The following is a 26,124-nucleotide window of genomic DNA, read 5'->3' on the forward strand; positions in this document are numbered from 1 at the left end:
GTGACTATTGCACCACAGTGGAGGACATAGCCCGTTTTTCAATGTCCTCCATTGTGGTGCGGTAGGTTTGGTCTAGTGAGCTTAGGCGAAACTGCACTTTCATTGAAGTGCACTTTCGCTTAAGTGGGGATGTACTTTCCCATTTCGAAAAAGTGAATTTTCGTTGTAGGAAAGTACACCTGCCTGATGATAGAGAAGACATAGGGAGATCAAAAACTGAGAGGCAGGTGTCCTGCAAGCACTGAAATGCAAAGTTTTTTGACAGCTGCAACTTCCATATTAGTAATCCTTCTCTTTAATGCAGAATTATTCAGATGATTTTTACTTCTGCAGAGATTGTGCATATTGACTTACATATGTTATCAGGTAGTTAATCTTATGTCCTCATCATACATACCCTTCTGTTTGAACTATGCTACACCTGTCTTGATCTTATGGTAGTATTTTAGTGATCTTGGCACAGTTTATTTTAGTTCATCAAAAGCTACCAATAAAGTACATGTAATTTATTTCTTCATAACAATATTGGGTATCCACCATCAACAAATTGGCTATGACTGCTGTGGATGAATGTACGTTAGCCTCTTGTTCGGTCATCTTTAAACAGTCTAATCTGGCTTTGCAGGACTAGTGTGCATGTTTGTGTGTGAATTAAGTAAGAATACTCTGGCTACTGTGTGGTTTTTTTGTGAAACAAATTTGAAATATATGACTTTAGATATTATTATTATTAATAATTTTTGACACAGACATCTGAGAAGGATGAGGATGTCGGTACAGAAAAAATAACTGACCCTGCTGTGCTGATAAAATTAAAATGTCATTAGTCTGTCTTTGGAGGACTGGTTTGCATTTGTGTAAAGTAAATGGGAATACTTTACTGCTGCCATTTTTATCTCTATCAGACATGTGATGTGTATTCAGTCAATTTACTGGCTGTAATTGTTAAGTAGATTATAATGGTATTATTTTGAGTGGCCTTTTATGATTGAAAGGTTTATCATTATTGGTTCATACATTTTGTTTCACTGATTACTGAAAAAATGTTGAAAACTACACATTTAAAATGCATTCTAACAAATGTTGCTATATTAAACAAAAAATAAATTTAAAACAGTCAGGAATAGGTATCAAACAATGCATGCATTTAAGCATGGTTCTAAAAATGTATGCGGGGGGGCATTGTTTGAGAACAGCCAGGGGGCCAAGATACACTTAATCTGTCACTAGCCTGGTACATTTTCAGTGAATGTGAGTTTAAATGCACGTTCAATGAATGTGAGCTTCACGTGAGGAGAAATTTACTGTTGCTCTTGCTAAATCACTTTTCAATGTGCAATTGCTTTGTTTTGTTTACCAATTATCCATCAGTGTTGTGTTATAAAATTCAAAAACAGTATTAGTGGTATACCGTCTACAAAGGAGTTGGGTTTTGATATAATGGTAAAGTGTTTAATCTCCTTTGGAAGGAAATTGGCCAAACATAAAATGTCCCACAAGGATAGCTAGCCTAGTACTTACCTATGAACCTATGAACAGGCAGCGTACTTGTCTTGAGTGCAAAAGGTTGTGGGTTCTATTATCAAAATTAAACAAAAAATACAATCCAGTAGGAATGCCAGTCACTGTTATTAATAAAACAACTAAGCACTTTCATCCCTGCTAACATGAAGGAACTTCCTCAGAGTTAAAAAAACACTTTTGGTGATCTTACTTTTAACTGGTTGTAAACCACCTCATATAGTTAACACCCCTCAAATGATTAAAAATTCAACTTTTCTCTTAGATCCACCACACTAAAAATGAACAACATAATGAAGTATATTCAAAAATGTTAATATGTGCATTAATCAACTCATGTATCATTTCTGTATAATCAGAATATAACTTCTTTTCTTTTCTGAAAGGAGACTTTTTTGCAATACATATTTATATTTTCATAGTTATCATCCTGTTAATCAAAAACATAGTATAGTGAAGGACAAATGATGCAAATTTCAAGCCTCATTCGTGAAGGCAGTTGATTTAGTGTACAACTAGAGAAGTTACTCCAGATGTTCAGGGAAAGAGGGTCTCCACAGTATTTACTGGATAGGGCTAACAATAAGGTTGTTGTGTAAACCTTGGCTCTAGATGATTGTCTCTGCTGAAGTGATGCTCTGACCCCATGTGTAAAAATGGGAAAAAGGAGTTGTGGATGGATAAATGGATGGATGGATGGATGGATAGATCCATTAAATTTGCTTCTTCACTAAATGTGCAAGGAACTAATGTGAGTATTAATACTGAACAGTCTACAAAATATATGAATTCAGCCCTGAGTTAATACATATACATATGTTAACATTGTTAGAAGGACTTGGAACAGAATGTTCACCCCTGAATTGAAAGGTAAAATAGGTGAATCACCTGTGATAATATATAATAAGTGAAATAACATAAAAAGTATTAGAACTGGTTCAAATAAACATCACTGAGAGAGTTTTAACCCCAAAGAAGTCCCTTTATATAAACAGAGACAAAAATATTTTGTTGTTTTATTAATAAAAGTGATTGGCATTCCTGCTGGACCATATTTTTCACTTAATGTTTTTTAACAGTTATGAGTTGTATTCCCACACCTGGATGATGGAATGTTGACACTGCAGTGCAGCATAAGAGGGGGTGCTTAACACCTGAATGTGCCATCATTCGGAAGAGACATTAAACCATGGTCCCATATACTTCATTTTGTGGTAGCTCAACAGGATGTAGAAGATCCAATGGCACCTCCCGAAAAATGTATGTGTTTTTTAATCGTACAGCTATTTACAGTTTATATGCTTACATGTTTACAAAGAAATATACTTTCATTACACATCATTTTTCATTCATTTCTAATCATCTCTTTACTTGTGTATAGACCCCACTCTTTTTTCCACAAACATCACTTAATTTTCCTTATTATATTCTGTAATATCCACTTTCCATTCAGTCTTTCATTCCAAATTATCCATATAATATGAAACATTTTTAGCTAAATTATTAACATAGTCTTTACTGTATCTTCCATAAAACCATATTTGATCATATCCATATTTATATGATTGTAATCATGAAATTCTTCAACAATTTTGTATTCTATTAGTTTTTCTCATACTTTTTTAACTCTTTGCATGTTAAAAAATTTCTGTTGTTATTAACTCTCTACAATAAAGACAAATTCTGTCATATATTTTTATAGGGCATGTTTCCCTTTACCAACAGCTTATTACTTTGCAATCTCCAGAAGAAATCTTTGCATTCAATATTTTCTTTACACCTTTCATTTCTTTGTTTTATAGTTTTTAATTTTCTACCATTAAATGTTCCCATGGACTAACACAATAATTTTGCAATGTTATATTTACCATATTTTCCTATTTTCTTTTATCCCTTCTATCATAAATTTCCATAATTTTATTTTTCTTGATACATTCTTATATCTTCATTTTGCCATTCTCTATCTTTTGTTCATTTTAATTACATCCCATTCTCTTTTATATTTCTTCTTAAATATACTTGTAACTAACTATATTCTTTTTCCTTTATCCACACCAAAACTCTATACAAATTCAATGACTCTTCAAATACTATTAGATTTGTTAAACCTAAATCCTCTTTCTCCTTTTCTATATGCAATATTTCTCCTTTCACTGAATTTAATCTAGGCACCTAAATGAATTAAACATAATTTCAATAAGCTTTTTCTCCATCTCTCTTGGTATCATATATACAATAGCTATATATGACAATTTTCCAATCCATTTTGAATTTATCAAATGTACTTTTTTATTAAAGGACAATCTATACTTACCCCACATGGTACTATATTCTTGCAAATCTCTCAATACCTTCTCCCATTCTTCTTTCAATTAATTATCTTTTCCAAAATTGAATCCTAGTACTGATATCTTTTCATTTTTAAATGTTATTCCCTCTTTCGCCTTATCATCTCCAAAGCCCTTACATTTTTCTTTGTTAATTTTTAATCCAATTTCTCACAACCTATCATGCACCTTCATAACTACCTTTTTCATTCCTTCTCCATTTTTGACTATTAAAATTGTATCATCTGCATAAGAGGTAGTAATAGGATATATCACTCTCATTTCATGTACATCTCAACTCTTTTTCATTCCTTGATGTATTCCTTTTATTGCACTATTCATTACCATCACAAACAAAATATTACTTATTGGATACCCTTGTTTTATACCTCTATCCATTTGTATTTCTTCACTTAACCAACCATTTATTAGCACTTTAATTTTTGTATTTTTATACACTGATTCACAAATATTCTTTATTTTTATACTACAGTTATATTTTTCCACTATGTATCATAAAATGTCATGCTCTACTGAATCAAGTGCTTTATCAATATCAGCTACTATTAATTTAATTTCATTTTTATGTCATTTACTATTTCTCTAACTAATATTAATAATTCTTGGTTATTTTCCCTTTAACTCCATAAATTTCTTTCTTCTATTATATAACTTAACTTTTTTTTCTAATTTTCACTGTAATATTTTCATAAAAAGTGTATACTCGCTAATATTCAACTTTACTGGTCTCCAGTTTTTAATTTCAATCTTTTCCCCTTTCTTCCAAATAAATCTCATAACATCTCTACATATTTCTTCATAATTAATGCCACAATTTAACTATTCATTGAACATTTTTATTAAAATGTATTTTTGCCATTATATTAAATCTGTATACATTAAATATCCTATACCATTTGGTCCAGCTGCTGAATTCACATTTACATCCCTTTTAACATTTTTAAATTCTACTATTGTAATTTATGTTTCCATTTCTTTATTTGTTTCTTCTGTTAATTACTTTACTTTATACTGTTTTCTCTTTTTTCTTTCTTTCTTTTTTTGCCATCTCATTCATATACCTTACTACTAAATTCATTAGATTTGTCTGCTTTCTTTTGACATTTCCTACTTCATCTTGTATGTCTGTCATTATGCCATTGTCTTCCTTTACTCTTTTACTTAAATATGGTGACACTTCTTTCTTTCCTTGTATAAATATATTTGCTTATATAACAATACTTTAATTTTCTCTTGATTTTTTTCTGATATATTTCTTCTTCTCTTCTGTAATATTCTCTTTCATTCTTATCAAGGCTCCATAAACATTTTTTTTGCATTTCTTTATACACTTTTTCATTTCTGTCTTTTAATCCATTCACATATTAAATACACCCCTTTATATTTTTCTTTGAGTACTATCCACCATTCTGACCATTTTTAAAATCAATCTCTGTGTTAAATTATCTTTCCAAAGCCCTATTATAACTTTTTGAGCTTTTTCATTCCATTCCTTTTCATTAACTCTCTTAATTCCATTTCCTATTTAATATATTCTTTATTTTCATCTGTCTTAGTCCATATAGCTGCATTGTTAGAGAAAAACTTGTTTCTACTGTTTCTTCTATTATTGTCTTCATAGTCTTTGATAACAAGAAATAGTCTATCCCTGTTTTTAGTTTACCTCTTTAACATGTACTTTTTTCTAAGTTATATATCTTTAGATCTCCACATTTAATTATTTCTTTCAATATTTTCTTATCTGATCTATTTTCTTTTTTTCATTTGTCTTATATCACAAAGTTTCCCATTATTATTTTATACATACTCACTATAACATAATCCAATATTCTGTGAAATCATTTTCCATTTCTTTATATGTCACATATGCATATACTGATATTTTACCTATACACTTTTCTTTCCCACCTAAAATCCACTACTATTAACTTTCTGAATTAAATTAATGTATACTCTAAAAAATCCACGATATTAATTGTAAAAGACTCAACCACATAAAAGAGAAGGTCCAGTCCCTCAGTAAGTAACAAACATATAATTAACAGGCAAAATTAGCACTTTTGTCTTGTGTACAAGACTTCATCAGATGCCCTCATTAAACATTTCATCCTATTTATATCATGCTTAATTACCTCTAATTAACATTTAAAGACAATAAAACAATTTAATTACTGTTAAAAAAAATAATAAATAAGAACACTTGAAAACATCCAAAAACCCATAAAAATGTTGTTACACATTCCCAAAATCCACCTAAAATGGTATAGTATATAAATAATGGTGGTGTTATTAAATTTGTGAAGCTCTAAGCATTAATACAGGGTTTTTTACCATTGATGTTAAAGATTTATTCACAAGTATTCCGAGACATGAAGGGCATCAGTATTTTAGTGATAGTGATAGAATGGGGGCATCTGATGAAGTCTTGTACACAAGACGAAAGCGCTAATTGTGCCTGTTAATTAAAGAAGTTTGTTACTTAAAAAGTTTGTTACTTACTCAGGGACTGGACGTTCTCTTTTATGTGGTAAAGTATATTCTAACACATGCATTCATTGCCTTCCTTTCCTATATAATACAGCAATTTCTAAACATTTTTCATTATTTATTTTATTTTATTTTATTTTATTTTACATTTGTTTACCGGGCTAGTCTAACTGGATATATTTCCATTTTCAGTAGAGGCCCGGCGAGAAAAGCTCCAATAGTAGCACAAATAATTAAGCAACAATATTATCACAAAGTATGAGAAAGAATTTACAAAAATACAAAAGAAATAATATTAAAATGCAGAAATTAAACTAAAAAATTTACATACTGGTTAAGACAAGTCTTTTTACAATATCATACATGAGGTAGTTTACAGTACAGAAATGATAGTATTAGCACAAGTGAGTTATTTTAATGTTACAGTTACTGCTTCAGACAGATAAGCAGTGTAGTTTTAGTAAAAGGTGGGAAGATAGAGAAAAAACCCAAAGTCCATATTATACTTCCTGTCCATAATGTTTCTGGCTGTTCTTTCTCTTCTTTACTTAATAATCTAATATGTTCCTGTACTATCAGATCCACTTCACACATCTCATGCCACTCTATCACTCCTATCCTTTTTATTACAATCTTTATACTATTAACATTAACAGGTACGATTCTAAGATTATTTGTTGTCCTCTTTAATTTACATTATGTTTTTTTTCTTTTTCTATCCATTTCCTTTCTTTTTAACTTTCATTCCTACATATTGAAATTTTATTTTCCTATCTTTAACCCTTTTCCCAATAGAATTTTTCTTTTTAACAATTTTCCAATTTATTTCTTCTCCATCACTAACTTCTGTCCCACTCCCTCTTCCCCCCATCCACTTTTTGTATATTAACCACTTCTTCTTAATCTAGTTAATTATTTTCTATTACCTCTTCTTGTACTTTCTCTTGCTGTGAGTTGATTGTTCTTTCTCATATATATCACTTTCTGGTCTCTTTTCTTTCTCACAATCCATCCACACATGTCCTGTTTGCTTACATTTAAAACACACTTTTTCACAGTTTCGAGCATTATGACCCAAATGAATAATATCATTTGTGTGTGTGTGTGTATGTGTATATATATATATATATATATATATATATATATATATATATATATATATATATATATGGATCTAGGACTTATGCACGAATGTGCAAAGTCCTGAATCCATAATCACCGAACATATATTAATGAAAGCGCTTTCACCGAAAAAGCGCTTTCGTTAATATATGTTAAAAAAAAAAGAAAGAAATCTACGTTTATGCCCCCTGCACCCCCCGACTTTAATATTCTCACTCCGAGATTGCACTACAGTGAGGAAAAGGGAATTTTCCTTTATCCACACCATAGTGCTGTCTCGCAAACAGGTATACTTACGCGAATGTGCTTCTTCGGTGAAAAGCACTTTTGCGCAGTTATGTCAAACCAAAACTAGTTTCGGTGATTTTGTCTTCGGGGATCTGTACAGATTCCATATATATATATATATATATATATATATATATATATATATATATATATACGTTCATAGGTGTGTACTAAGCTAACGGCCCTGAGCCTATATAAGCCTAGCCCAAGAAGATTCCCTTTTATTTTGAAGCTTGTCTTAAGAACAATATTGTGCCAAGAGGCTTACGTGTTTTATGCATGCCAGCACAAGGAGAACGCTAACCCGAGTTGCTGGCACGCTGGCGCATATTAACTTACAAACTAGTAAATCATACATGAATTTACTTATTTCCTTTTTTCAACCCAAAGAGGATGCACTGTTAAACAAAGCTGAAGACCTACATATTCAGCTGGAAAGAGACTATAAAACTGAATATCATAAGAATAGACTTATGGATATACTATGTGTAGCTGCTAACTATGATTTAAAACTTGAACAAGTTAAGTTAAAGAAACTACAACGCGATTACCGTGATTTTTCATCAGGTAACATCTTTGTCTGGCCTCGCCCTCAAGAAAGAGCATGGAATGCTTCAAATGATGTAGCAGCCACAGCTGCACCTAATCAACAGCATGAAAAAGAATGCTCAGACTTTGTAAACTTAAAGCAGCCTAACACTCTTCATTCACAGGGGCCTGTTTTGTTTAGTACAGAAAATAATGAAACATCTACCAATGTCACTGAGACAGTGGCTGAAGGAGAAATATTTGTGGACATTAATTTGGGCACTACAGCTGGCCAAATGGATGAGTCACGAAGCGACAGGCTGGACTTTTCCACAATGGGAGCCAAACCAAAACAAAGTGCCAAGATGCCTACATCTGTTGTTATACCTACTTCCTTCTCTCCCTCTTCTTCCTCTTATTTTCTCACATTACTAGCACCAGTGAAGAAGAAGAATTCTCAGAAGAAGAGCTTTTCACATCAAATGGACAAGGATTACAAGAGACGACATACCTCCAATTGTTGATAATGCATGCAACATTTGCAAAGTTCATAATATTTCAGGTATTTCTCTTTCTGAATTACAACTATCAGTGTTAAGCAAGGGTTTAAATTTTGTACCGAGTACAGGGACAAATTTTTGTACTCTAATACCTGAGCTGCTATACTTTGCACGGAATGTAATGTTGAAGCAAATGTTTAATGACACTAACAGTGTTCAAACACCTCATGCATTGAAGCAACCTAGCACTTTTTCACCTACTTTAAATCCTACACTGTTGTTGTTTGTTAAATCATGTGAATGTGAAATTGAACAGTATCTACAGAATACACATAGATCTATGTATTTCAACTTAGACCAACCACATAGAAATGCACTGCAAGAGCTAAAGAATAATACCAACATAGTTATAACATCTGATGATAAGGGTGGTGCTGTTGTTGTACTCAGCAAGGAGTTTTATAACACACAAATAGATCTGTTGCTAGCTGACAGACTGACTTTTCTTCAGCTGTCACCACTAATGGTGAATTCTTATATACAAAAAGTGCACAAATCTTTATTTAACAAGAAAAAAAAATGGTTTGATAGACCATGAGCTGCTGACATTTTTATATATATAACATCCTACTATCCCAGTTTTTAAAGCCTTACCAAAAATTCATAAGGATCCCAAAACACCACCCATGAGATCTATAGTATCAGGTACGGGCTGGGTAACAGAAAATATTTCTATCTGGGTAGAATGCAATCTCAGACCAATGTTACAAACCTTTGCTAGAATTTTAAAAGATACTGCTACATTTCTGGAATCATTGGGTGTTTATTTACAAGAGAACAGTGACATTTCCTATATGTTTGTTACTTTAGATGTAAAGAACTTGTTCACTGTCATAGAAAATCAATATGGTATTACTGCCATAGAAGAAATACTGAACAAAAAGGTGAATATACACACAGATGAAAATATACGGTTATGTTCCTTATTAAGGCTAGTATTAGAGAACAATGTTTTTCTTTGTCAAAGTATTATTGCCAGAGACAAGGTATAGCTATGGGTATGCCTTGTGCGAACACATATGCTAACCTAGTCCTGGCATATTGGGAAGATATGGTGATGTTTGAGGCAGCACATGATTGGAAAGCCAAACTTCTTTTTTACAATAGATTTGTGGATGATGTTTTCTTTTTGTGGGGGGGAGGCACCACATCAGATTTAACATCCTTTGTTAAGTATCCAGAGTCTCCTACCACCCTCTTCAGATTCTCATTGAATTATTCTAGTTCAGTTATTGAATACCTGGATGCTAGTATTATTAAGAAAGAAAATGGGGAGGTAGACACCTCACTATATAGGAAGCCTTGTTGGACCAACAGCATGCTTAGATATGATAGCATGCACCTAGACATGTATTCCAACACATAGTCAAGGGGGCAAGTCTGTAGAATATCCAGACTTTGTATGAATAAAAATTCCTTCATACAGGAATTAGACTCTTTAAAGAATCATTTTCAAGCATGAGGTTTAGTAAATGTTTATTGAAAAAGGAAATGGACAACAGCAGTTTCTATAGAAAACAAAGTGCAAAACCATGGTTACGCAGAGGTAAAAAATGGCCTAATATGGTAGATGCACAGGTTCAAAAAGCGAATGAACGTTTGAAAATAAGTTTAACATACAGCAATGATATAGGTGGTATATGTAATATAATTAGAGACAACTGGAGAATTCTTTTAACAGATGAGAATATAACTAGAGTTATATAGAGCTTAAAAGAAATAAAAATTTGAAAGATATTTTGTGTCAAGAATCTTTGCATTTTAAAAATTCAGGCATTAAGAAGAAGGGGACTTATCCATGCCTACATTGTAAAGCCTGTAAGCGCATTCTACAAGGCAACTGTTTTATACACCCCAGGGCCAAACAAGAATTACTTTTTGAATATGTATGCAGACTGTAACAGACAAAATGTTGTCTATATTGCGAACTGTTAACAGTGTACTGCATATTATGTAGGAAAAACAAATTGCAGACTTAAAGATAGAATTTTTAAGCATCTATCAGATATAAGGTTAAGAAAAGAACACAATGTACTGTACAAGCATATAGTATTGCATAGTGATCATGCATTTGCCTTTATGGTTTTATGTGTTATAAATAGAAGTCAAAGAATGGGTGACTTGTATAATGAAAATGAATACAAAGAGATGCAATGGATTCTTAGACTGGGAGCTGACAAAGCCCCAGGATTAAATGATGTTGTCCCTCTAAAACCAGCTCTAGCAAAAAGGAGGGCAAACAATTGATTTTCATTGGCTGTGTTGTACTATATTAGATACTATGTTTTTACTAGTGTTTTATCATCTGATGAAGGGATTTACCCAAAGCGCTTATGATACTGCTTTTACTGTTTTAATAAAGTGAAATTGCTTCATATACAGCGTGGCAGTACTTGCCTTACTTTTGGATTTGCTATTTGGATTTTTTTGGCAGTACTTTCAGTGGAAGGAGTCCTTTACTTTTTGCTCTTTATAAGAAGATTCCCTGGCATCATGCCATCCAAAGTTAGTTCCCAGTGCCCCTGTCAAGCAAGGCTACTGAAGTGATCCCCGGGGTGAACTTCCTATTGCCCATCCACTCATCAAGATTTCTCTTAAAGAGGGCCAGTGAAGTGCTCTGCTTGACATGAATGGGAGGTTTGTTCCAGAGTATGGGAAGTCTCTGGGTTAGGAACCTGTTCCTCCAGCATCTTTCATTTATTGTAGTAATGAGGTTTAGGTCCCTGGACCATTTGGCAAGGAGGGATTGTGATTTCTTTAGGTGTAGCATATCTAGTAGCTCTGGGTCAGACATAGCTTTGTAGGTCAAGCAGAGATCGCCTCTAAGTAGGCGATAAGAGACAGAGTGTAGCTGGAGTTTTTTGTCTGTCCATATAGGGCATGTGTCTAAGCCCTAAGATCCTCTTAGTAAGGTATTTTGTGGCCTTTCCAGTTGTTGTTGTAGGTGTCTAGTGAGGTACATACCAAATGCGGCATTGTATTCTATAATAGGTCTAATGAGGGACGAGTAGAGAGGGATTATGACCTCTTTCTTCCTGCATGAGAAACCTTTTGTAATGAGATGTGCCACACAGAAGGACTTTCTGATTACAGTGACAATGTGGTTATCAAAGGAGAGGTTGCTGTCAACCTGTGTCCCTAGGTCTCTTATCACACCTTCGGTGTTTAGTGGACTACCGCCTATGTGGTAGTTCATGGGCACTGAATTTTTCCCAGAGAGACTCACAATGTACTTTTTGGCATTGACCTTAAGGCCATGGTTCTGGCACCAGTCATTGATGTCAGTGAGGCCTTAATGTAGAATGTCTACATCAGTTGGAGAATAAATAATGGCTCCCAGTTTGCAATCATCTGCAAACTTGGTCAGCCAGAGTCCCTTTGTGTTGGCTTGAACTTCAGAGAAGTAGATGCCAAACAGGAGAGGACCTAGGACCGATCCCTGTGGGACACCACTGGTACTGGTCGGTAGTCAGATTTGGAGTCTGCTACTTTCACAGTGTGGGTTCTATCAATAAGCCATTTGGCAACCCATGTTATGACATAGGGGTTTACGCCTTGTTTAGTGAGTGTATCTATGATTCCAGAGTGAGGGATGGTGTCGAAGGATTGGGCAAGATCTAGGTAGGCTGTGTGAACTGCCTTGCCCTCATCCACAACTCTGGTCTATCAGGTTGAGCAGGCATGATCTACCTTTCACAAACCCAAACTGTGTGGGGTCCAGAGTTTGGAGATTCCCTATGTCCTTATTTATAAGGTCCATGATGATGCACTCCATAGCCTTACATATCAGACTCGTCAGACTAATGGAGCAGTAGTTCCCAGGGTCTGTATTCACTCCCCCTTTGTGGAGTGGGATGACTGTAGCAGTGTGCCATTCAGTAGGAACAAAGCCTGAAATGAGGCTGTGATTGAACAGGGTACTCAGGTGTGGTGCCAGTTCACTTTGTAATTCATGTAGAACACAGCCAGGGATATTATCAGGTCCCATAGAAGCTGTATTCTTGGATTTGGACAGTGAGGTTTTTACTTGTGTAGCTGTGATAATAGGGACTTGGCATTCCTCAGGTATTGTGATAGGCCCTTTAGGGGGTGAAAGGGGGGTAAAGTTCGCACTGAACCTGTCGGCCAATATGTTGGCAATATCAGTTGGTTCTGTATATGTATTGCCACTGTGCTGTAACTCAGAGCAGATCTGAGTATTGCCATGTAGATTCTTGACATAACTATAGAATGCCTTGTGGTTGTCTTTAGAATATGCAGCAATTTTGTTTTCGTAGCCAACTTTAGAGAATTTGATGATGAATGTATATGGGTTCAGTATGTATTCGGTACATTAAGCATTTAGTAAAGAGGATTGATTTATCAAATTGCCGGTTCATCGCAGAATGCTAGGAACAGTAGGAAGTGGGATTTTACCCTATTACCCACTGTTCTGAGATCTGGCCACCACGCTGAACAGCTTCAAAACTTTTATTTTAAAATGCAATTAAAAACACAGGAATAAGCGCTTTTGGGACCAAGCCCTTCTTCAGCTACAAAACTCAAATGAAACTGCAGTTTTTATATAGCTCTTCAGTTATCATTCAGTACCACACCCTCCTTTTCTTTAGTGCAGGTCTTAAAGGTATAATTGTGTTTTAAAATAAAAGTTTTGAAGCTGTTCAGAGTGGTGGCCAGTACCTGCTTTTTTTTTCTTTCCTTTGGAATCTTTGTGGGCAGGCAGCCTTTGGTGGAGTATCTACAGTTCTTTTTGGTTTGGCTTGTTCTGAGATCTCAAAGTTAGTATGTATGACTAGCAGGGGCAGTGGGGATAAAGGTGGTCTTGGCCCCTACATAAAATGTTACTTTTTTTCCATTTACTGAGTGTCAACCTTTTGCGATTGATGCAGTGGTTTTGCAGTTTTATAATATATATATATATATATATATATATATATATATATACATATATATATATATATATATATATATATATACATATATATATATATATATATATATATATATAGTGTGTGCATGTGCGCGCATGAGTAAATTCATCTTGTGCATCTGATTTTTGGGTAAATGAATATTTGATAATACCAGGTAGACCCCTACACATACAATATATATATATATATATATATATATATATATATATATATATATATATATATATATAAGTTAATATCCTTAGACTGTAAACATCTTCTTCCCCCTGCTAAACCACCCTCTATAAAGGCAGCCTTCTTTTTCTGGCTGGAAATGTTTAGCTCATACCTTCCAACTACAGCCTTTAAACTGCTCTTTGCTGATACTTTTTCTGCCATACTCACCTCTAGTGTTCTTTTCCGCTCTGTTTGCCTTATGGAGTCACTCCGCTCCCCTACCCTGTCCCCAATTCCCACCCGCCCCCAGTGCTCCTAGCTTTATTCCTATCTTACCCCACCCTCTCAGCCTAATTACCCAATACCAGCTCCCCCCTCATTACTCCTACCACCTATAGCCATCCTTCTTAAACTCCGTAATCTCTACTCCACCCAAAAATTATAGTCCCCTCCTGTTTCCTTAAATCTCTAGAATACCTCCATCACTTTTTAAACCCTTTCTTCTTCATAGTCTTTTCTATTTTCCTAACCACTCATACCACTCTCTCTTTGCTCATGCTCTCCTCAAGTTATCACACCCTCCAGTCCCCCAGCCTCCTCTTTCTGTTCCTACTTCCCTTATACTATGCTACCTCATATTCCACCTATGCTTGTCCAATACCACCTACAAAGACAACTACCGTGCAAACCCACCTTCCCCCTCACTCTTACTCCCATTTCCACTCTATCTCCTCTTCTCTCATTCAGCTCAACCCTCTACACCTATTCCACCCTAAACTCTGCTCCTCTAAAGTCAAGATACTGTCACCTGCTCCAATCTACAGTCTACCAAAATTCATGCCTGACAGACCAATATGGCTAAAGGATATCTCCTTCAACAACTAGTAGTCCAAGCTGATGTTATCCATCCTAACCCTGGTCCTACATCCTTTATTAACAACACTCATCCCTTACCCTCTTCCTCCTATCTCAACACCCTAAAGATTTTTACAATTAATGCACAAAGTCTAAACAACAAAGTACACCAATTTCAAGCTTGGTTAAGCCATAACCAACCAGATATCTTAGCCATCTCTGAAACCTGGCTCAAGCCCTTTATCTCCGACTCTGAGATTCTGCCCCCAGGATTTCATTGTCTCAGAAATGACCAACTAAATAAAAAAGGTGGAGGCATTGCCCTAGTCTACTCCAACCTTCTTACCTTAATTCCCCTCCAAATTCCAATTCCTCAATTCCAGAACACTGAACTAACTGCTGGAATTCTAAAACTAAATAAACATAAAAATATTTGCATCATTGCCCTATATATCTCACCTGGTAACAATATCTCTAAACTTGAAAATATTCTCCTATGGGCCTCTACTGAAACTAACTATGAAACTTATATACTTGGTGATGTCAACATTGACTGGAATAAAATCAATTGCCCCTCTCCCTCCCTATTCATTAACCTCTATAACTTCACTCAAATAATCCTCTGCATCACTCAACCTAACAAAATAAACCCTCCTGGATCCACTATAAATTGGATCCTAGTCTCAGATCCAAATAAAATAACCAATTCTGGCAATATTCCTGATACCTTTAGCGACCACCTCCCAGCCTTCATGCATCGCTCAACTAGTTCCTCCCCACACCAGCATCAGTACATTCAAACTCGTAACCTCAGTAGCTTCAACCCAACTATTTTCTCAAATACTTTCAAACAAATGAACTGGCAGATTCTAAACATCCTTCCTCTTGACAAGGCTATAGAATACTTCAACTCTGTCTTCCTTGATACTTTAAACTCACTAGCCCCACTAAGAAACAAAAGGATAAAAACTAAAACTGCTCCTTGGCTCTCCAAAGAGACAAAACAGATTATGCACCACAGAGACAAACTATGGAAGCTTTACCAAAACAATAAACTTGACAATACCTTGCACCAATATAAACAGCTCTGCAAGCGTGCAAAATGACTAATCACCAAAGACAAAAAATCCTACTATATCAAATTTCAGTCCAATAACAATAAAAACTCCCAAAAATTCTGGAACTCTGTAAACTCACTCCTCAATCCAGGCTCCAAGAATAATCCCTGTCCTGACCCAAGTAAATCTGATCTCGAACTAGGTTCTGAATTTAACTCATTTTTCATAGACACTATTACTACCCTCACCAAGACTTTTCCCAATAATAACCCAACTGCTCTACACTCTCCCCCTTCTAACTCACCTCATCTGTTTGAACTCAAACCCATCTCCACTAACTTTATAAAAAAACTTTTGTCCAAACTTAAACCTTGCTCTAACAATCCCGACAATATTCCCTCTTCCTTCCTAAAATGTGCTGCTGATGGCATTGCACTCCTAATCAGCATCATTATCAACCGATCCATAAAATAATCATATGTCCCCAAACTCTGGCGCTCAGCTTATATTCTTCCTCTTCATAAAGGAGGCAAAAATACCAGCATCTCAAACTTTCACCCCATTGTTTTGCTCTCACCAATCTCCAAAATCCTAGAAAAACTCATCCACCTCCAACTTATGCCTTTCCTGACTCAAAACAATCTTCTCACTCCTACCCAGCATGGCTTCCATCCAGGCCATAGCACAATAACTGCTCTACTCTCTTTCCTAGAAACTGTTAATCAAGCCGAGATTCAGGCCACTTAGTTTCAAATGTTTTACTCGATCTGTCTAAAGCCTTTGATACTGTTTCCCACAAGCACCTTCTCTATCATCTCTCAAACCTTAATCTCTCACATAATGCTTTATCCTGGTTCTCCAGCTATCTATCAGACAGATCACAGGCAATCAAATGGAAGAACTCCATCTCTTCCTTCCTACCTACCCCAACTGGCGTACCACAGGGATCCATCCTTGGGCCAATGCTTTTTAACATCTTCATCAATAACTGTCACACTGCTATTCTTGCTGCTAAAATCATTCAATATGCAGACAATTCAACCTTAGTCTGCTCTGCTTCAAACCTCTCTAAATTGCTGACTAAAACTCAAACTGCCTTCTCAACAACTGAAAACTGGATGTGCCAAAACCACCTCTCTCTCAATGCAAATAAATCAAAGATTCTACTATTCCCTCCCACAAAGACCCGCTCCTACGATAAAAACAACGTCAAAGTCTATAGTCAAACCAACTCACCTATAGAAGTAGTCCCCTCTGCCAAACTACTTGGCATTACTGTAGATGAACACCTCAAGTTTGATATTCATATTCAACAAAATATTAAGAAAACCCACCAAAAGCTAGGTATGCTGTATAGGAATAATCGCTTTCTCTCCAACTCTACCAGGCAAACTCTGGCCTCGACTTATCTTCTTCCTTCTTTATTATACAGAGCCCCTCTCCTAACCAACCTGTCCTCACCTATCACCTCTAAACTAGAAAATTGCTACAGCAAAATCTCTAAATTTGCCTCTAAATCTAACAATACCACCCATCACTGCCTAACCCTACAATCCCTGAATTGGCTTGAATTCCCAAACTACCTACAATCCCTGAATTGGCTTGAACTCCCAAACTACCTAGACTATCTCCAACTCACTACTGCAAATAGACTCACATTTCACCCAACAAAATGTCCCACTCTAACTAACATCCTTCCCTCTTATATACCCAACAGAGCTCTCAGATCTGAAAATCAGAACTTAATTACTATCCATAAACCTAAACGTCCTGCTGGCCAACTTCTCCTATCTTTCTCACTAGGCAAAACATGGAATTCCCTTCCCTCCACACTCAGAACCATACCAAACTCAGAAAACTTCAAAACCCAACTATTCAAACACCTGTCCACTAAATGGAAATGTACCTGCCTTCACCCAACCTAATCCAAGGGGGTTCTCGCTCTGATTCCCAAGCTCTACAACTCTCATAGTTATCTTCCTATGAGCCTGTCTAAACTCTCAACAATTTCTATAGCTTCTCTCTAATGTCTCACCTCCTACAGCTGCCCTCACACAGCCCAACCTTGTAAATACTGTAAATAGCATTCTACTGCTGTGTGTATGTAAAGCGTATTTACATTTTCTTAAAAGGTTTGTATGTAAACTGTTTCCACACCTAACCCATATCTGTTTTCCTCAAATGAAACTGTGTGATCCCTACCTTCAAGCTTAATGAATTTAACTATGCATGATATTGAATGCATTTACGAGTAACTATTCTACATAAGATCTTTAATATTAACTAGCATTTGTATCTAAATTGTATAATGCATCTTGGAAATTTTCTCCCCGGGCCTCCACTGAAAATGGGTCAATTCGGCCCAGTGGACTTCCCCGGTAATCAAATTGCAAATAAATAAATATATATATATATGTATATATATATATATATATATATATATATATATATATATATATATATATATATATATATATATATCATACACACACACACACACACACACACACACACACACACACACAGACACACACACACACACACCACACACACACACACACGTGCACACCACAGACACACACACGCACACACCACACACGCACACACACAAAAAAAACACACAGCCAGATTCCAAAAGGGTCACTCTCAGTGTGAGTCTGCCCTGATTCCAAAAGACATGGTCTCAGGCCTTACACTGAAGTAAATCACTTACACTATCTATAAACAGACTTAAACAATGGGACAGATTCCTTAAGACCTACTCTTTGCCTGCTCTCAGTGTAAGTGATCACTTACACTGAGAGCAAGTCTACTGGAATTGGTCCCAAAGAAACAGATTAATTTTGAATTAATGACTGGCTTCTATTGATAGTAAGGTGACATTTATTTCATAATCTTGGAAGGAGATGTGTACTGATGGAACTCTAGAAATTGGGCATTAGATATTTTACTATCAGAAAAAGGAAGAGATAAATGTAATGAATACTGCATTATTTTTATTATGGGAAAGGGAAGCAGATCCTTGATACAAGCATTTCTGCAAATTACAGTGAGGGAACATGCCACTTTTCCCACATAACTCCTTTACAGCCTCACAACATATTTTGTTTGGTGGCCTGGACTGAAACTCATAGCAGGGTCTATCACTGTGCTACCATGGGAACATGAATATAAGTGAATCTTACAAGCAGTCACTGCTATGCAGTGAGTTCCATGACTGACCTACAGCATTTAAAAGAGGCAATGTTATATTAATATATATTTAATGAATCCTAGTGTGCAATTTAGAAACTGGGTATTTCCATATTCATAAATGCACTACATACATGTATGTTAGACTCAATCCCTCTTGATGATGTTTGCAGTAATGATTAGTTTATCTTTTGTTTAATATATCTGAAGAATTATGAATTTAGTGCAATTTATCAATTATTTTAGATGATATATGCAGTAGTGATGAATATAATCTGTATATGCAGCAGTGATTCATTTAAGTTGTATTTATGAACTATGAATTTACTACATCTTATCCTTTACTTTAGATGACACGTGCAGCAATAAGTAAGTCTTATTTAATATCTCTGAGGAAATATGGACATTACATCTCAACAATCACATTAGATGGTATATACAATAATGATAAATTGAAGTTGTACTTATATATGTGGAAATATAAATTTACCCCGGGATTCAAGAAGCTCAGCGCAAGGACGGTTTTAGTCTTGCGCCGAGCGTCCTCACTACAGATGGTGCAGCAGCGCCATATGCATATGTATGAAGGGATGCCGCCGCACCCTCGACGTGCACAGGAAATGTGTGCGAGTGCAAGGGGCATGTACAAGTGCTCCACAGAGGTGTAAACATGCTCCGACAGTTGCACAACCTGTTATGCTTACTAGTAGAGCCCGCCTCTAATAGTAAGTCAGTAATTCAGTGTCCATGGATACCGAAATGTATGCTAAGCATACAAGAGTGTCCATGAACAGTGAAATAGTAAACACACAAGCACGTAGTGGAATGTTGAGCCCCGTCCCTAGAACTTTCACAGTTAGATTTCCCCGTGTCCCTATTATACATTTGAATTGCTGCAATATCGAAGGTGTAAGCAAAGCGCAGCATGTCTGCGTGTCGCTGCCCTCTGCCGAGCATAGCTTACACATCAAAATCATTCAAATAGAGAAAAACATACGGAATCAATGTAAACCTCAATAGTGTAGTGTTTAGAGCATCCACCTAACGAACAGGCATTCACTGTTCGAGCCCAACAATAGCACATACCATTTTCCATATGGAATGAATGTCATTTTGCTGTAAAACCAACATAAGAGTATCACATGAGATATTTAACTAAATGCATTTAATCAAAGTGGCACTGTCATAATGAATAAGGCACTAGTAAGCAGGTGTAAGCACAAATAAGCAGCAGTAAACATATATAAGTACCAGTAAGCAAGTCTGAGTGCGCTTGCGGGTCTAAGCAGTGCCCAGCATAGGAAATGTATATAAGTATGTACAGATATATAATATATATATATATATATATATATATATATATATATATATATATATATATATATATATGAAGAATGAACGTCGTGACAATAAAGCATACAAAAAGAATGAGAAGGGAATCAACAGCAACTCCAGTATTATTTAGTGCTGTCAGTGTATGTCATATCAAGCTGGCCAGGAGTGAGCAAAGCACTGCTACTCACACCACTGGCAGGATACTACCAGTGGGAGTAACACTGCCGATCTGCTAAGTCTACTTTACAATCAGGGGGAAGTCCCTAGTGGGACTACCCAAAAATGTACAGAATGTTTGGCCATCCGACCATTACACAAGCAAGGGCAGGTATGTTCAAGGACTAAATGGTGGGAGAGCCTGAGAATACATGGGTTGGGACAACATACGTGTAGGGCCCCTAACGCTTGGGAGAGGGCAATGTCTGGAGGTTTTGTGTCATGGCTGCAATAGCAACTGGACAATGGATGGTATGCGTGTATGTTGAACTCGGGTGGGGTGGAGGAACTATGGTATAAAATTATGGATCCAGGCTTGCCAGGGTTGGATGGGCTGGTTCTAATTGGACCACTTCGTAGAGGTCAGAGAGTTCGTTATAAGTATATATGCATACACACATACAGACATCTATATGTAGAAGTACATTCTATGTAACACATTCATTCCATTTGCAGACATAAATAACATGCCCTTACAAGCCTCAACAGTAGACAGCATAATAGGTTGTGCATAAGAGGGAAGGGACGAAACTGCTAAAATTCAGAAGTGTGTACAATGTCTGAAGTCGGTGCTGTGCTGAAAAAATCAAATGTGAGGACTTTCTCACACATGGAATCATTCCTGTGATCTGCCTGTTACGGCAACACCAGATACTATACCGGTCTATTTGTAAAAGAAATACGCCGAACACATACATAATTAGGCTCTCATGTGTAACGTGTGTGTTACTACATAATCATACTTATTAATTTATTGTAGTGTCATGTTAAAAGGAGTAAGGATGTAATGATGTATAGAGTCTAATCTTGACATAAAGACATGCGTGTCCCATGTGGGACAACCCAAAAATTGCGAATAGTGTCCTTTTCGTCACTCATGTCAACAATGTTTGTGGACTAAAGGTTTGGGAGTTCTGAGGATACGTGGAGTGAATCAACCGATGGGATGGGTCTACAGGTGTAGGGAGTGGCCAATGTGCAGTGGTGTGGATACACCGCGAATCCAACTGGACAATGGATGACTGCAGTGTTAGGGAGGCGTTGGGGTGGGTGTTTGGGGAACCAGGAGTCATGGGTATATAGGTATATATGCAAATGAAGCAGCACAGCAATAGTGTATTGGTTAGAGCAACCGCCTAATGAACAGACACTCCCATTACGAATCCCACTGCATCACATACCATTTACCATCGGTAATCTGTACATCAACATATTTCGACATCTGTCCACTGTATAACCTGCAAAATAACAATTAAAAGTGAACTGGAGTGAAGTGTCAGTGTCATAATGAATAAGGCACTAGTAAGCAGGTTTAAGCATATATAAACACCAGTAAGTGTGTGTAAGTGCGTGTGCTCAGGGTATGCATTGCTTTACAGGCACACACACACACACACACACATATATATATATATATATAAATATATATATATATATATATATATATATATATATATATCTATATATATATATATATATATATATATATATATATATATATATATATATGCCCATACCTCTCAACCCCTAAGAGCAAATCTACTGGACAGGACATAAACCATTGGGGGAACAAATAGGGACCATACCTCTGAACTGTCCCCAATTTCCAGGGACGTCCCTGATTTTGACTCCAATTCTAACTCTGTCCCACTTAATCCCCCCTAAAACTAGTGACATTTGGAGGAAAGGTGGTGAATTACATGTAATGAATAATGACAACAATTAAGAGTTATAAACATCATTTACCTCAGAAAATGTGTATTAATTCATATGCTCTGAGTCAGTCAATGTGTCAGGTTAATAGCACTAATATTTTAAATGTGTCCCTGATGTTGTCATGATGTGTCCCTGATTCAGTTGTATTTGTCCCCAATCGTTTGAGAGGTCTGATAGGGACAGAAAGCACATATTCCACTTACAACCTTAGAAAGATGATAGAATAATAGATATGCAGTAGCATGACTCGGCTGAAGGATGTGGGTTCCAAAACCCAATTACTTGTTTGTATTGAAGAGTGTCTGTTCCCATGGATTAGCCAGACAGGTGCAGATTGTAAGAGGAACAAACCAATAATATGAATCAAACTCTGGACAGGCTGCGGATTCCATACAGTCGAACCGCATGCTTTCGCCTAATGGGCAGCCATTCCTGATACTGTAGGCATGTAATCCGATGTAATAGGCATCACAAGGTAATATCGTAGTCCTCACTCCCACCCAGGGGTGTGAGTGTCAGATGCAAACACCAAATGCAGTGCATTTGCAAGTGCAGGAGCAAGCGGTTTTAAGCCTGTTTGGCCGCTGGTATGCGAGTATCACACCGGTGAAGCAATGTAGAGGCTAACTGAGTGTACGAAACTGTAACCGGAGGTTAGCATTGCTTAGCTCCATGCAAACCCACGCACACCCACTCACAACTGCTTTAATGTGCCTTAATCACTCCGTATCCAACGGCCTTGTTCTGCCCAGCAACAAAATAAATGGCCTCTGCAAGGCTCGAAACCAGAACCCTGTACACCACAGCCAATGTGATTTACCACTAAACCATGGCAGATATACAGACATCGGATGTTATCACAAATATATCATCCAGCACAGGCATTCAACAGTTTAGGAAATGTATTCCATCATGTAGATGTATGTGTGTGTGTTTATGTCCAGATATGGTAAATATGTATATATATATATATATATATATATATATATATATATATATATATATATATATATATATATATATATATCAAGAACATCCCAAGTGACAACAAAGCATTAAAAAGGAATGAAAAGGGAAACACCAGCAATGCCTGTATTATGTAGTGGTGTTGTCCTATGTAATATCAAGACTCCCTCAGACAGACATGTGTCATTAATACACACAAACATTTGTACATTGGCCAAATACATCACTCTGTGCATTTTATTTACATTAACACAACAGTTCCTGTCCAATCATTATGTGAGAACAGTACTCTTGCAAGGTGCTGTGTGCGACATCATCATCATGAAAAAGGTAAATGGGGTAACCATAGAGGGATCGGTAGTGTCATGTGTACAATGGGGTCATCTGCATCACATGTACCTGGAACCTTTAGGAGTCATGTGCATACCAGGATCATGTGCCTGAGAGACAGGGGTGAGGACAACTGGAGTATGTTGTGATGCAAACTAAAAAGGTTACCCGTGTCCAGTGGACAAGTGTGTGAAATGGACAGCTATGTATGGGGCAAATGTTGTTCTAGGAACAGATTGGCCTTTTGTTTCCGTAGGGTGAGAGTGGGATGTGGGTGAAGGAGAGTAGCTATGCTCATGGAGGATAGGTTGGGTAGGATGACAGACAAGACAGCATATACTGAATATGACACATGTGAGGGGATACACCTTGGACGGGGAGGGGTGTTTGGCAATCACAAGCCCATGAGCCCCCAGATGGAAAAAGTGGGACGGAGGTCCCCAGCCATGCACAGCCACCACTGCACCAAAACAGCCGCAAAGGTGGCTGTGCTGGGGGCTGTCTAGGAGGGGCAGGCTCACCCTCTAAATGTGACACTCTGCCCTCAAGCTGGCATATCTGGCCTCAAAACCCCTTATTGAGCCCCCTACGCACCACGTCCAGGACTGTACGACAGTGGACAAGTTCCTGTCTGGACCTGCTCACAGGGGGGACAAGCTCCATCCTCAGTGGCGGTTCCGCCAGATGGTGGTGCAGAGAAAACAGAGGTGGAGGTTCAAGGCTGGGCCCCAGATGTGCTGGTGCCCGGTGCCATGGCCAGCTGAAGTGAGACAGGAGGTTCTGCCAGGACCTCCAAACCCATACAGCCTATGGTGTTGCAGTTTTAACACACATATGGCTTAGTAATAGTCAACAGCATTCAGGATTACTTATAACAGCATGCATAGATATGACCATCAACCCAACACAACAGATGGTATACATTTGCAGAGGGAGCAGAACACATGCATATATACTGCATGACATCTGTACAAAGTGTAGAAGACTTGTGACTGCAACTATGAACAGTGGCCCATTACTGGCATGTCACTGGGAGAACCTCAGACAGGGACTGTCATACCACTGTTTCATGTGACATATGTCCAATCAGGGATGTGATGGCAGTAGCGCTCATCACTATCACCATGTACTGACTGCAGTCCTCACACTATGCTTCTGCAGTTCACAGATGTGTGTTCAGTGAGTAACACAGGAAACAAATGGTTCCACACACTGACCAGTCCACAGATGGCCCTACATATGGGGGTTCCCTCACAAGCAGAGCACTGTCTTGTCAGTTTTAAAACATGCAGAATAGCCATTACCACACACAACTTGTTAAACTAGCAGTAGTCTCAATGAAGCATAGCTACACTTACATGCTGTAGTCATGTCTGGCACATCACCCTCCTGTCTTTAGGCTATTTTCCACTGTGTATGTTGTTTGAGGAATATCCAGATATCATCTGTGATGCCGGTTACCAAACACCAGATCCAGGTTCCACTCACAGCAACTGTTATGGGCAAACACAAACATGATGTTCCTACATATTGTACTGTGTTTCCATGTGACTGGTTATGGTAACATCACCACAGCTGTTCCACATGCAATCAGCTAGAGGAGGACTGCAATAGGTGCAGAGGCCATCACCTGATCAAGACCATCACTTACAAAACACAAGCTGCTGCTGAGCAGGTGCACAACTCCACATCCACCAGAGAGTGTGTGGGAGGGACAGACAGAGGCAAAGTATATCAGAAAAGGGCTTGGAGACTAAAACCTAAGCATTGTCTGTCACACACCTACCAGTACAGGGGTTCAAATCCCTGACTGACTAGCCATAACTATTACAAGTGCATGCAGTTACTCCATGTGCCACAAAGCTGACATGTTGGTGTGCTGTAAGAACATATATGTGTGCTGGTGAACAACATCTGCAACAGAGATATAGTCGACATACATTAGGTGTAGCACACATGGCTGTCCACATGAACAGATGTCATTGTCAACACAACCACACTCTCTAAGGGACTCAGACACTTTGCCAGGCCCACAAATACACTTCCTAACTGCTTAGTTTGCCACACTGCAGTAATGCACAGGTACTACATGCACCACAGGGGATATCCGGAGGTTCTATGGGCTAGGGCATGTGAACGTGTCTGACATCAGTCGGTATGCCAATGGGAGTTGCACTGTGTGTGACTGTGGTTGGGAGCATCATACCCCACATGTAGACACAAGGTGCCAGTACTGACATGCATGTGTGCATTGCTTCATGTGTGTGTAGTGGTTGATTGTGCAAGATGGCCGTACAAGGCTGGGTGAGGGGTAATCCTTGGCATCACACCACCCGACAATGGTGTGCAGTGTGGTTCAGGGGTATAGTGTCCGCAATGTCCCACACAGATGGGTATTGTATGAACTGTCCTGTCATCCTGGTTACCATTGTGTATGGCCATTGCTTTGCAATGCATGCCATGTCTGTGTTTGATAGTCCTTGACATGGACATTGCCTGGGATGTGCATGTCCCA

The 26,124-nt window shown here is 37.3% G+C and overlaps 1 protein-coding gene across 1 annotated transcript in view; it reads left to right on the top strand.

Annotated features, from left to right (window-relative positions):
* The window catches only part of LAMP5 (lysosomal associated membrane protein family member 5), a 243,507-nt gene that overhangs the window by 160,607 nt on the left and 56,776 nt on the right, over positions 1 to 26,124 (top strand). The window lies entirely within an intron of this gene.

The sequence above is a fragment of the Protopterus annectens genome, chromosome 1.part2 (genome assembly GCF_019279795.1).
Source record: "Protopterus annectens isolate FY-2018-M chromosome 1.part2, PAN1.0, whole genome shotgun sequence".
Lineage (NCBI taxonomy): Eukaryota > Metazoa > Chordata > Ceratodontiformes > Protopteridae > Protopterus > Protopterus annectens.